Source organism: Archocentrus centrarchus, chromosome 6, assembly GCF_007364275.1.
Source record: "Archocentrus centrarchus isolate MPI-CPG fArcCen1 chromosome 6, fArcCen1, whole genome shotgun sequence".
Lineage (NCBI taxonomy): Eukaryota > Metazoa > Chordata > Actinopteri > Cichliformes > Cichlidae > Archocentrus > Archocentrus centrarchus.
In genome coordinates, this window is record NC_044351.1 from 7684976 (window position 1) to 7699498 (window position 14523).

The 14523-nt window shown below is 40.3% G+C and overlaps 1 protein-coding gene across 1 annotated transcript in view; it reads left to right on the forward strand.

Annotated features, from left to right (window-relative positions):
* cttnbp2 (cortactin binding protein 2) overlaps positions 1–14523 on the forward strand; it is a 96163-nt gene that overhangs the window by 12200 nt on the left and 69440 nt on the right.

Sequence of the window (14523 nt, forward strand, 5' to 3'; positions counted from 1 at the left end):
GTAATTGTGAGCCAGAATTGTGTTGGTATCACTCATTATGAATGGTAACAAAGGCTGCTAAATGAATGCCATATCAAAAAATCTAAGTCGGTAGCTTTCTTCCAGAAATGTGCAGACAACTTGGGTGACCACGATGAAAGATTCAGCCCTGCTATTTCTTTCTTCTCTTTGTAGCTCCCCACTGATAAGATGCCTCTTTAATTGCCTTTGTTGAATGGGAGTCACTGGTTAGCACTTCATTTTAGGGCTGCGTGATTCTTTGCACCCAGCAACACTTGTTTAGCTAGCAACAATAAACAGATGACTAATGCTGCTGCTTGTGGCACTTCTTGGTCTTTAGTGAGTTTTTAAAAGGGATCAGGAAGCTGAAGTTGACAGCAGTTAAACTGCAGAAATTATTTATCTCTGTGGACTGTCTGCGATTACGCTATAATCTGTTCCCTGTGGTATGTTGTGTGAAATAAGGCATGGCCTACTCATACTGCCATCAAACTGCGAGTTTTTCAGTTATAAATCACTTTCTGCTCCAATGCCTGGATGTTCACTGGTGATTGAAGTGGTGCTGATATGTGTATGCATAATGACAATCCAGTGACGGCTGGGATGAGTGTTAATGGGGCACATATTGATCTGTGGTTGCTAAATACTGAACCTGTATCACCCTCATGCTGGAGGTTGCTCGTTCTCCTCTGGGGCAGCAGTTATTTCAGAACAAACCCTTGTAGGTCCTTCTCTCTCTGCAGTTCACTATTTAGGTCATCACAGTTTGTCCACACTCTAGTTTAAGACTGTCCTCTCAGGTCTTTTTTTATTTAAAAAGGCTCTCATACACACAGGCTCTCAAAACAAGGTTGAACTGCAGGAGAAGAGAGGATTATTGAAATGGCATCCTTTCAGGTTCAAAGCTTGATGTTGATGCTCTGAAACAACATGCACAGACTATGAATTCATACAAAGTACGAGTGCTGCATGGATGAACTGGTGACCTCTGGGTTGTGCGACAGCTTTTTGTGAACCTCTCTTTTACTATTGTGTGTATTCGCTGTTGGCAAGCTGCTCATCATGCAGACAGTTTGTTCAGTTTCCTTCACATTGAAAATATGCAGCTCTTCAGTCATCGACCTTTCTGATGCTGAACAGATTCGTCCCCGCTCAGCATTTGCAACATTGGCTTCAGAGAGTATGACTCTGTGTGAATCTCTATACTTTTGTAGTATACGGTTTCTTTCATTCAGACCCTTTCTTTAAATTTAGGACAGTCTGCCACCTGTTCTGTGTCTCTTTGTGTTGCTGGTATTTGCTTGTTTTTCTCTTTCTGTCTCACCATCATTCTACCCATGCTTTCTGCCGGAATTAAGAGTCCCTGTAGGCCCTATTTCCCCTGTGGATGGATATTCTGTCTAGGTTTCAATGAAATAAGCCTCCTCTCTGCTGCCCTCACAACTCCCACAGATACAATGAGCCTGTTTGTTCTGTTGCAGATGAGCCCCATCTGAGAGAGACAGACTGAGGGGGAAATGGAAAGGAATAGGTACTGAAGGAGAGAGAGAGAGAGACTAGGGCTGTAACGATTTGTCGACATAATCGATGACACCGACTACAAAAAAATAAGTTGACGTGAAATTTTAATGTCGACACATCATTTTCTAAAACCAGGTATGTGATTTTGTAACTGCAGTACAGGAAGATATGGGGGCAGTAACAATAATGCAAACAGAGAAGAAAGTAACATGAACAACATAACGCTGGTGGAACAGAGAGGAGGGTGGAGAAAATGAAAGAAAATGGAGACAGACTGTCAAAGGTGTGGGAGCATTTCACAGGAAACAAAAATAAAGCTGAATGCAGACTGTGCAGAGCAGAGCTTTCCTTCCACGGCAGCATCACTGCAACGCGTGAGCGTTTAAAACGCCGGCACCCTGGAGCTGTGACGTCACTCTGGATGGGTACATTAGTGCGTCGATGATACCTGTTAATGTTTGTACAGTAATGTTTCTGTTATTTTACCTGTCGGAAACAAGCTCTCATGGATGATGTTTGCTAAGTGGCACCATTTCAGTTATGTTAGCTAACGAGTGAAGGACAATAGGAGCAGTTACGCTGGCTCCTATTTTTTTTTCCCTCGCAGGTTAATATTAACCTCTTCATGAACTGAAAAAATCTTTTTGGTATATTTTGAAGCCTTATTTGAACTTTTTGCCAGAGGCCATTTTTATTTGCTTAACTGCACATTATATTTTCATTTAAAATTAAAAATTGCATTCACTTTAATATGCATTGCTTATTTGATATTTATTGTGATATACATTTGATTAGGTGATATTCTCAGGTGGGCAAGCTTGAACAGGTGAAGTAAGATTTAAATAATTCTTGACTAATCAACTAATCAAAAAAATAATTGACAGATTAGTCAACTACCAAAATAATCTTTAGTTGCAGCCCAAGAGAGACGGAGTTAAAGAGTTAAGAGAGGTACGTCTAGAGTGAGACGCCCTGATTGTGGGTTCAAAGCAAAGCAAAGACGATGGAGGGTGGGGGAGATGCAGAAAGACAGAGTGTGAAAATGGTGGCCTCATGTCATCGCTGACAAAGCTGGGACAGTGTGACAGAGCGGATTAAACCAACTCCCCCTCAAAACAGCCAAAAGAAAGCCTTGCAGCTGGTGGCTCAGATCATGCCTATCAATGACACTGGAGACTATGCCCCCCACCCAATCAAGCTAACCAGCCTTAATGTTGAACAGCCCTAAAGCTCCTTAGAGTGGTTCAGTTACACAGAGCTACACAGAGAGCTGAACCCTCAGCTTTGATCGTTTTTGTGGCATGTTGAACTTGTGCACATTCCCCTACTGTACAACTTCTGATTCCACACCAAAAGTTTGGACCAAACTTCCATGGCTTGGCACGACTACAGTGTCCATTTGTGGTGTTTGGGTGTTAAGAGGCTTTGGTGGCGCAGATTAATTAGCGTGTGGCTAAAGCTGGCTGAGCTGCCATATCAGGCTTCATCCTGGAGAAAAAGAAAGGAGGTTGTAAGGAGATTAGCCAAACGACAGAGGTATCACATGATTACCACGGCCGACGGCTACACAAGTCACCTATTCTTCTGTGCCAGGAGCTTTTCAGGGGGCATTTGGAAACTGCATCTTTACCCAATTCTCAGAGCAGGAAACAAACTGTTTTTGTCTGTGCTCACAGACCGCAGACATAAGGTCCATTTCCACAGTGATATTGCTGCTTTCACCATTTTTACTAAGAAGCTGCGTGATTCACTGTGGATAAATTCACCAGCCAGAACCAAGATTAAGTCTTTGGCTGATGGCCAGTGGTACTTTCCCACTAATACAATAAGTTGTTTTACAAAAACACAATTTTTAAAGCCTCTTTAGCACTAAAAAGAGAATAGATGTAGGAAATCTCAAAGTCATTAAATCTCCATTTAATGTTCCTGACACTTCACTACCTGTCACTATTTCCACACTGGCAAGAAATCCTCCATTACAACAACATCACCAACAGTCCAAGAACCACAAGTGCAAGTACAATCCACACATTCCTCACATTTTTTGGATTTGTTTACTGCAAGGGATAAAAGGTCTCTGGTCATGAGAAGTCTGTCAAATTGGTACCTTCATCCTGGTAACTCATAATCATGATAGAGAGGTTGTGATACGTCACTGAGGATTGCTTGCCCCACCCCCCCATCACTTAGGACTCACAGAGCTGGATCATATTGTGTTGCCTCTGACCTGCAGTTTTACTGGATATAATTACAATCTTATAGTTCATTCATATTAACTACAAACAGCTAAAAAAAATACCAGACAATAAAGCAGAATATTAGAACACACTGCAAATGAAGAATAGGAAAGACGTGTGTGTGTGTGTGTGTGTGTGTGTGTCCTCTTCAAACTGTTACATGTTCTGCATGAAGAATAATCATTGTATTCTTTTCTTGTAAATGGCATGTTTGAATTCAGTTTTTCATCAGTTGGTGTCCCTGGATAGTCATGTTATTTGAGAACTGCAGTATTTTCGTCATCAATTGTTGGTGTGTTCTCTTGCTATGAAATCAAAAATCCTCACCTTCATTCTTTGGAGTTTACCTGAAGAAAACTAGCATAAAGAAAGAAACTCATGTGGATATACACAATACTTTGGTTCTTCTGTAATCAAACTAACAGTGACCGTATCATCAGCAAATTTAACATTAAAAATGTCAGGTGAGTTATCCCTACATTCACACAGTAAATAAAACTCCCCTGTGGGGCCCCAGGGGAAGTTGCTGTTAAATGTATGTCACTACAGTGATGTATTAATCAAACAGGATTCTGTCCGTATCATTCTTCCGAGATTCATCTTTAGCTGTGAAAAGCAAAGTGCAGAGGTAGATAAGCAGTAGATGACTGCTATTGTATGGCCACAGTTACTGATTGGCATAGGCCCAATACCCAACCATGCAATTCTATTGCCATATAGTGTTATTTTCACATTAAGGACATGTAGCATTCATATGAGCATTATAATTTTATAGCTGCATAAGCAGCAGAATGAAGCTAAAAAGTTGGTGAGTCACAAAATTTTAGAGCTACTTGTTAATGGATTTGCCACATTAAAACTTTAACTCATGGCTTCCTAACACAGCTCAAATCTTGCTCACAAATATGTGAAGTGAATTGAAGGCACTATGATCACAGCAGTTTTTTTTAAACAAATCAAAATGTAAACCATCCACCCACTGTGCTCTGAGAAGACTGAATGCTTTGCCCGACATTTTCTCACTGTTGCATTCTTGGTCTCACTGGGAGATGGGATTGTATGGGTGGAAGTCTGAAGATTGGACAGCTGTGATTTTGTGAAAAAGAATTGATGGGATGATTTCACTGGCAAGAAGCAATTTGCACTCGGCCAGTGGGAAAAAAACATCTTAGTAAGCAGCCTTTAAAAATAGCTGTAGACAAGCTCTAAATGAGTGTTGCTGTCTGTTCACATATAGATACAGAGAGGTGGAGAGTCTTTTACTAATACACAACCTGAAGTTGGTAGTTATGTTCTTACACTGCATCTGCTCTGGCGTGGAATAAACTATTTAATTTGTGCATCATTTTCACTCAAGTCCCTAATGACATAATTAATAATTGGAAGTTTTGTCTGACCTAAACTACCTGAATGCAGTTTTCTACAGTTTTAGGCCAGGAATGCAGTTTGTTCACTAATGAAACTTTATGGTCCTATGTTTGGTTCCATTTTATAGTTCTTTGGCTGTGCGAATGGTTATGGGAACCAATGCAGAGGCTATGAAAACAAACTTGTGTGCAGTCCTCCATAAATTTAACAATGCCTTGCCCAGCAGTGCTGTGCAAAGGTTAAACATTCATTACAAAGAGGGGAAAAAAGGTCAGAATTACAATTACAAACATCACAAGAATAAATGCAACAAGACAAAAATCTGCCATTTGCAGAATTCAATTCAGTCAGTGAAATTATTAAAATAGAATGACAAATATTCTCCCTACAAACACCATATGTAGGACATTCATCACTTAACCAATTTAATGATCAGGCTTTTCTTCAGTAATCTGTATGTACACATTCCTGTGTACATACAGTTGTGTTCAAAATAATAGCAGTGCATTTAAAAGCACAAGTAAAGCTCGGAATCCTTAAATTGTTTTTATTTCCAGGCATTGGGAACACTGCACATTATATTCTAAATCAAGACATGAAGAAAAATGCATAATTTTTCCAGTTACTTAACAGGAAATTTTTGGCTGTTCAAAAAAAATAGCAGTGTCTGCATTTTTCTTCATAAACTCAAATATTCACTTTATGAACTGAAAAATCTTCAGGAATTAGCATTCCTGTGAATCACTAAACTAATACTTTGTTGTATAACCCCTGTTTTTGAGAACTCTTTCACATCTGTGTTGCATGGAGTCAACCAACTTCTGGCACCTGTGAACAGGTATTCCAGCCAAGGATGATTTGACAACTTTCCACAATTCCTCTGCATTTGTTGGTTTTGCCTCAATAACAGCATTTTTGATGTCACCCGACAAGTTTTCTGTTGGATTAAGGTCCGGGGATTGGGCTGACCACTCCATAACTTCAATTTTGTTGGTCTGGAACCAAGATGCTGCTCGCTTACTGGTGTGTTTGGGGTCTTTGTCTTGTTGAAACACCCATTTCAAGGGTATTTCCTCTTCAGCATAAGGCAACATGACCTCTTCAAGGATTTAGATATATGCAAACTGATCCCATGGTATGCGATAAATAGGCCCGACACCATAGTAAGAGAAACATCCCCATATCATGATGCTTGCACCACTATGCTTCACTGTGTACTGTGGCTTGAATTCAGTGTTTGGGGGTCATCTGACAAACTGTCTGGGGCCCTTGGACCCAAAAAGAACAATCTTACTTTCATCAGTCCACAAAATGTTTCTACATTTCTCTACAGGCCAGTCGATGTGTTCTTTGGCAATTTGCCGCCTCTTCAGCACATGCCTTTTTTTTAACAGTGGGACTTTATGGGGGCTTCTTGCTGACAGATTAGCTTCACGCAGGCGTCTTCTAATTGTCACAGTACTCACAGGTAACATCAGACTGTCTCTGATCACCCTGGAGCTGATCATTGGCTGAGTCTTTCCCATCCTGGCTATTCTTCGATCCATTTGAATGGTAGTCTTCTGTTTTCGTCCACGTCTCTCTGGCTTTGCTTTCCATTTTAGAGCATTGGAGATCTTTTTAGCCGAGCAGCCTATCGTTTTCTGCACTTCTTTATATGTTTTCTCCTTTTTAATCAACTTTTTAAAGAACACTTTTCTTTTGAACGATGTCTGGAACGGCCCATTTTTCTCAGGTTTTCAGTGAGAAATGCATGTATAACATGTGTTGGCTTCATCCTTAAATAAGGGCCACCTGCTTGACACCTGTTTTTTCAGAGAATTAATGACCTCACTGATTGGACTCTACACTGCTATTATTTTGAACACACCCCTTTCAATTAATTATTCAATTACACAGACTCGGGAGTATGCATATCATGAATGTTGGGTCTGTTGGTTTTCTATGACTCTACTACACGTACTGGTAAATTGTTTGCCATGTAGTAATATGATTTCTACCAAAAAGATTGATCTGGTTATTCACATTGGACTGCTAACATTTTGAACACAACTGTACATGTACACGGAATAGTTCAAAGTGGAGAGCACTGCACCTTACTGAAAAAATGAAAAGTAACCATCACAATACAGCTTCACTAAAAGCTCTGAAATACTTTATCTTATTATTATATAAATGAAGCAGCCAGGGCTTACCTGTGTTTTTTACAAGGATAATAGGATAATACTACGTTTAATGTATGTTTTTGTTTGTGTGTGTGCACACACCTGTTGTTGTTTTCATCGTTTTCTTGATGATTTCCTCCTCCTCCCACTCCTTTCAGCACCTCTTACCAGTACCAGAGTCCTGCGTCTGGATGAGTGCTATGAAGTATTCTTGGGAAGAGCATCTTTGGGATGTGTTCATTTAGAAAAGGAATAAACAGGTTTTCTTTGTCAAAAAAAACAAAAAATGCAGGTAAAACAGAAAGAAATTTTCCCTGGTATTTTTCGGCTGTGAAAGGCAACAGGCCCTCCACTGGTAAGGGCAGCCTGGCTCCTTCATTTAGCTCCATCCAAAGTTTCAGGTCATAAATCTACTGCTGCTACAGCTAACCTCTGGATTAGCTTGCATGTCATCTCAACAACTGTATCCACTAGCTAGCTGACTTTGGAAGAGACTAGTAGTCTCAGCAGTGTAGGGGAGAAATACAGACTACAATTATATCATTTTGTTATGATTAAAAAAAAATCTGTCTTGATAATATATGGTTTCAACATGTAATGCTTAATAGAATACAAGTTTTTTGTTTGTTTGTTTGTTTTTATTTGCTTCTTGAATGGGCCCCCAACTGTACATGGGTTTGTGGATAATCCAGCAAGATTACAAGACAGGAGAATAAAACTTGTCAGAATGTATTAAATCATTTTCATTTAACATAAAGGAATCAGTAAAGCAGCAAGTTCTAAGAGTAAAATTTATTGGAACTAATTTCACTTTATATTTGGCTGAATGCCCGCTGATTTCTCATGTAACACCTAAAAAACTAGAAGAAACGATGTAGTTATCTATTGCCTCTTTTCCACCACTACCTACTCGGCTCAAGTCAACTTGACTCTGCTCAGTTTTTAGGGTTTTCCATTAGGTGATAGGACCTTTTACCAGGTACTTTTTTAGTACCTGCTCAGTCATGGTTCCAAGCGACCTGAGTCGAGCTGAAAATGTGATGTCAACAGACTGCATGCCACTGATTGGCCAGGGGGTGATGTCACTGGATGAGTCATTAATGCAACTCCTTCACAAGAATCAAACCTGCTTTTTCTGAAATCTGGCAACAAGGAAAATGGCTACACGCTAGCCATTTTGGCTGACGACAGAATCCAGAGGAAGCTAGATGAAGTGACTGTTTGCATTTGTGTTGCATATAAATGATGTCACGGGACTTTGGGCCACCTTGCTGTTACGACAGAAATGTCAGTATTATTCCTGTAGATGCGGTGTTTGTTGATCCAGATGGGCAGTCAGCGTTGGTGCCCATCAGCATCCAGCCTCATGCAGGCAGGTTTCCCCAGGATGTCATGTGATCTACCATATGACTAATAGAACCCGTGGAGCTGCTGTCAGCGCTGGGTTCATACATGCTAAACACAACACAACACATGCCCTGAGCCATCAGCTTTCTCCAGCTTCACGTTGTCTCTGACCATCCAGCTATTTAAGGCATACCCTGTTGCTGGGCTTTTCCAGCTCTCCCCCTCTCTACACACACACACTCACTCAGCAGTGTTTGACGTGTATATGTAAGTTATCTAACGTTCATCTAACTTTTTGTTCACGTAAAGCTTTGTATTTTGGACATCCTGCCCTTTCTTTTTGTTGCTCTTTGTCACTTGCTGCTTCTTTGTTTCTGTCTTTGTTCTTATCTGTTTGGACAGGCAGCTCATTACTCATCATTACTGTCTTTCTTGGAGTCTCTCACCCTCTTCATACATTTTTGATTTTCAGTTCTTTTGCTCTCACTCTCGCACTCTCCTTTACTCTCTCTCTGGGCTTCACAGCTAATCCAAAATGTATTTTTAAAAAAATCACAGTGCACTCCCTGAACTGCAAAAAGATGCTCTTTTTTTCCTTTAGCGAGATACTTCAGAGAGCTTCCCAAGTGCTGTGCAAAAAACGTGACCCAACAAATCAATGGAAATAGCTTTTCACTTTATTCAAATGAAATCTTATCAGCATGTCCACCTAACCCATCTTTTTTTGCTGGGGTCTGTAGATATTGGAAATAAAATTATGATGAGAAAACCCTTCCGAAAAGACGTGTATTTACTTATTTATTCATTGATTTCTTTCTTTTTTTTTAGTCTGCTAGCAGAGCACATGTTGGATAATTGCCAAGCATTTTTGTTACAATTTTGGAATAACAAGTAGGCTTGAAAGAGCAACAAAAGAGCACATGATGTGTGACTATGAACTGAATACTGCTTCTGAGTTAATCTGGGCTTATTTAACATCCAGCCGTACCTTAAAGAATTCTGGGAGGTTGTAACAAGAAGATCTGGCAGTTAATATCTGTAATATTTTATAAGGGAGGTTCATTAGCGGGAGTGTTTGAAGTGTTCTTGGGGTTGTCCAGCAATGGTGCTAATGAAAAGAGGAAAAGGAAGGCTTTGGGAGGTAGGCATTTAGCTACATAGTGGCATGGTAACATTATTGGTAAAATGCATTGGTAACATGCATGTTCAGGATGCAGTTTGGCCATAAAGCACTGATAGGCTTATGGTCATGCATGGTCTGGAGCCAGGTAGGTGAACCCTTTCGCTCCAGTTCCAGATACACATAGATGCCAATCAACATCCAGCTCTGATCTGTTGGCTGCCTAACAACCAGATCTTCCCCACTTCTCCAACCCAGTCCCTACTTCACAAGCCCGTGACAGGCTGCTTAGAATGAGGCTAAAACGACACAGTAACCCCCCAACCCCCCTTTTTATTTCAAGGAAAATGGTAAAGCACGATAGTGGGTGTAGCCTCTTTGTTATGGCTTTGTATCTTTTTGTGGGTGGGGTGATTTTTGAAGTGCTGTCAGCAAGTGGAGAAGATGGATCCTCTCCTATGGGGGTTGAATGAGCATGTTGGCGTGTGTGTATAATGTATGTAGGGCAACAACTAAAGATTGTTTAAATTATTCAAATTATATATATTTTTTATTATGTGGATTAAGCAGGAAACTGTTAACTACAAAATGAAAATCTCAGAAATATAATAACCAAAATGATTTAATTGGGCTGTGCCTGTTCAAATAGCAGTTTCCAGTGAGCTGGTAAATAATTGTCTTTTATTGTTTTTTTTTTGTTGTTGTTTTTTTCAGCGCTAAGGTTCATTTAAATGGAAGTTTCTATTCCATTTAGGTTTCTGGTCATTTGATTAACATGTATATTATACTTGAGTCAGTGAAACCCAGGATATGGTCCCAGAGAAGAGTGGTTCCTCTAAGGCCAAGAAAAACCTTCAGATTTTCAGAAGTGTTAATAGCTGATTAGGTCAAGTGAAGATTCACCAGCTGTAGAACTAGGTTAGAGCTATTAAAGATAGAGATGAAAATGTGCTAACGAGTGAAGAGAGTGTGTTGAGAAGATGGAAGGAGCACTTTGAGGAGCTTATCAATGCAGAAGATGAGAGAGAGGACAATGGATAGAGGACAGTTAGTGAATCAGGAAGTGCAGAGGATTAGTAAGAAGGAAGTGAGGGCAGCTGTGAAGAGGATGAAGAGTAGAAGGGCAGTTGGTCCAGATGACATGCCTGTGGAGGTATGGGGATGTCTAGGAGAGAGAGGGCAGTTGACATTTTAACCAGATTAGGGTTCGGGCAGAGTGAGAGGATGCCAGAGAAATGAAGTGTACTGGTACCTATTTTCAAAAACAAAGGTGACGTGTAGAGCGGTAGCAACTCTAGAGGATAAAGCTGAAGAGAAATACCATGAAGCTAGGGGAAAAGGTTGTTGAAGCAAGGTTAAAAAGAGAGATGACAATAAACGAGCAGCAGTATGACTTCATGCAGAGAAAGAGCACTACAAATGCAATGTTTGCTTTGCATTTTTTTTTTTTGGCCACAGCGGCTTTTCTCGGCATTGGAGAGAGACAGGAAAATGGGGGAAAGATACAGGGGAAGACATGCGGGCAAATTGTGATGGGCCGGGACTCGAACCCATGCCGCCCGCACTGCAACACAACACAGCATATGTATATGGTCTCCGGCTTCACTACTAAGCCACCCAGGCACCCCCCACGATGTTTGCTTTGAGAGTGTTGATGGGGAGGTATAGGGAAGGTTAGAGGGATTTTCTTTGTGGACCTAGCATATGATAGGGTGCCAAGAGAGGAACTATGGTACTGCATGAGGAAGTTAGGAGTGGCAGAGAAGTATGTGAGGGTGGTGCGGGACATGTATGAGGACAGTGAGACAGTGGTGAGGTGTGTGGTAGGAGTAAGAGATTGAAGTGGGTGTGGGATTACATTGGGGTTGTCTCTGAGCCCCTTCTTGTTTGCAGTGGTGATGGACAGTTTGACAGATGAGGTCAGGTAGGAGTCCCCATGGACTATGATGTTTGCAGACAACATTGTGATCTGTAGTGAGAGTAGAGAACAAGGAGGAGTGGCTGGAGGTGTGGACAGATGCTCTAGAGAGAAGAGGAATGAAAGTCAGTAGAAGCAAGACAGACTGCATTTGTGTGAATGAGAGGGAGACAGGTGTAACAGTGAAGCTGCAAGGAGCAGAGGTAGTGAGTAGATGAGTTTAAATATCTGGGGTCAACCATTCAAAGCAATGGACTGTGCACAGGAGAGGTGAAGAAGACAGTGGAGACGAATGTAATGGAAGAAAGATTTTTTTGTTTGTTTTTACTGTTGATCATTTTGTTGGTCTCAACTCTTTGGCAGTGGAATTTGGAAACATTAATGTGCTTGACTGAATAAAGGCTTTCACATAACCGACTCCGCATCAAAATACCAGATGACCGTGTTCTATTACATGCAGATGCTCTTAAAGACAAGCAGGAAACTGCTTTTTTTACATTATTAATGTCCTTTGTGAGTCACTAATGTACAGTATTTATTTTCTGTTTGTCTCTCCTTTTGGGGTGCAGCTGGGTAGCGTTTTATTAAAATCCAAATCTCTTTGAATCCTTGTTTAAGTCATTTCAATCAGCGTGTTTGCTAAAAATCATCTGTTTTTACTGTCATATAGAAAATATAATTAGCTGTCAAACCTAAACCTTGGACATTCTGCTGAGCTGAAGGGTTGTTGAGCTTTATTTGATCCCTGCTCTGTGATATTAATCAGCCCCATCCGGACTCATTTTTCTACTTGCTATGAGGGAAATCTGTGTTTGCTCCTCGAGGGCAAGCTGTACTGTAGCTGCAGACTCTCAAGTAAAAACCACACAGTGAAAATAATTAATAATTTTTCACAGAATATATTTTGCTGTCGTTTTGCCTGAAGGATGCGCTCATTGTTAGGCTACTCATAAACAGGTAGTCTGGCTGTAGACTGAGTTTGGCAGAAGATATTTACTTCATCCCATACTCCATCTTTATGCTTTGTCTGACTTGATCAGTGTTGCATCTGTTATGATTACTATCTGATTTGTTCTGTACTGGGGGGCTTTGCTCTACCTGCCTCAGGTTCTTGGAGGCCCAAGCACAGAGGCATACCACCAGAGATGACTGACTGCAGGGGGCATGGCCGTCCTTTTTCGATTTGAAATTGCCTCCATGTGATGAAATAAGGGAAAGAATGAGAGCTGGTGATACAAACACAAAAAACAGCAAATGCTGCTTGCATTTCTGACCCAGTATAAAGGAATTACTGGAACAAAGCATTTGTTCATTTTTTTTTTTAAACTTTGTCTTTGCTGCAGTTCAAGTCCAATACCAATAGAATAGATACATTTTTTTGTGTGTGGAAAATACACTAATGAACAATATATCATGGTGGTTCAGCAGCCTAACCAGAAAATTAGACCATAAATTAACTGGTTATCTCAACCCAACTCTAGTTTACTTTTTGTGTAAATCGATGGTCTGATATTTGCATGTTAGTATGTCTGTACTGTGTGTGGCCCTGTTAATCTGTAAAATTCTTTGCTGTGAATCAAAGCTATTGGTGAATTGCTGAGGAAGTAGGTCAGAGCAACCATCCCTCTCACTGTCTCTTAATCCTCTCCCTCCCAAATCCCTCCTCTTGCTGCTTATATGGGCCTATATTTCACCCTTCAGTCTTTATTTCTCTTCATTCTTTCTTTGCATGACTATATAACATAAACTGTTTGATAGAAGCTTTTATGCAGAGTGCCTCACAGGGCTAAGAGGGCATATATTTAAAGCATGGTTGGCCCCCCCGTGGGAATCAACCCTGCAAACCAGCGAGAGGCAGGAATTTAAATATTTTTAATTTTATTTTATTTCTGTAATTTTGCATAACTCTTCTTCACGTCATAATATTCTGATTCACTTCTGTCTTTGTCAGTTCGGTTTTTTTTTTGTAATAAAATATATTTTACTCTTATATGTCAGTTTTTCATGAAGCAGCTCGGTCACACTTGTCTCCCTCTCTCACCTCCTACCGCTCTCTTTCTGCCAGGGTCTCTTGGTCAGTTGATTTGATGACATGGCTGCTGTGTGATGTGGACTGAAAGCGTCACGAACACTCTCTCTGTCTCTTTCTCATGCGTGCGCGCACACACACACACACACACACACACACACACATGCACCCTGCTAGCGCACGTAGCAACGTGGAGATGATGCTACAAACACCAAAATAGTAAAGTCTACTTGCTTGCCTCTGAATAGAGCAAAACTTTATGTTTTCACAAACTGTGTTTTGAGTAGCAAGCTTAGAAAACCTGAATATTTTTTATTTTCTTGTCAAAAGTTTATCACACAGCTGATTGGCTGGCCTGTTAGGACCTAAAGTAGATGAAGGAGGTGACAAAAAGGACAACCTAATTTTCAGAAGAGCTGCAGCAGCTCATCAGTTCAATCAGTCAATTAACAGATAATCAACTATTTTGATACCTGATTGTTTCAGTTATCCAAATATAAACCCATTTTCAGTTACCCAGTGGGAAGATTTCCTCCTTTTGTTTGACAAATGTGAGCTAATTAATGCATTAAGACTGTTGGCTGGACAAAACAAGCATATGGATTAATTGTCCATATACACAAGACTGCATCTTCTGTCTTTTTTAGTGGTATTTAACTGTGTTCCTCTTAAATGATTTGAACACCAGGCTCTTTTTGATATTTCCTCTGTTTGATTCAAAATATTGCTTTCAGAATAGTCTTTTTTGTATTGTTTTATATATAATTGTACTTGCTGTAAATGGGAAAAAACATAGAGCTTGATTTCAGCCTGGAACA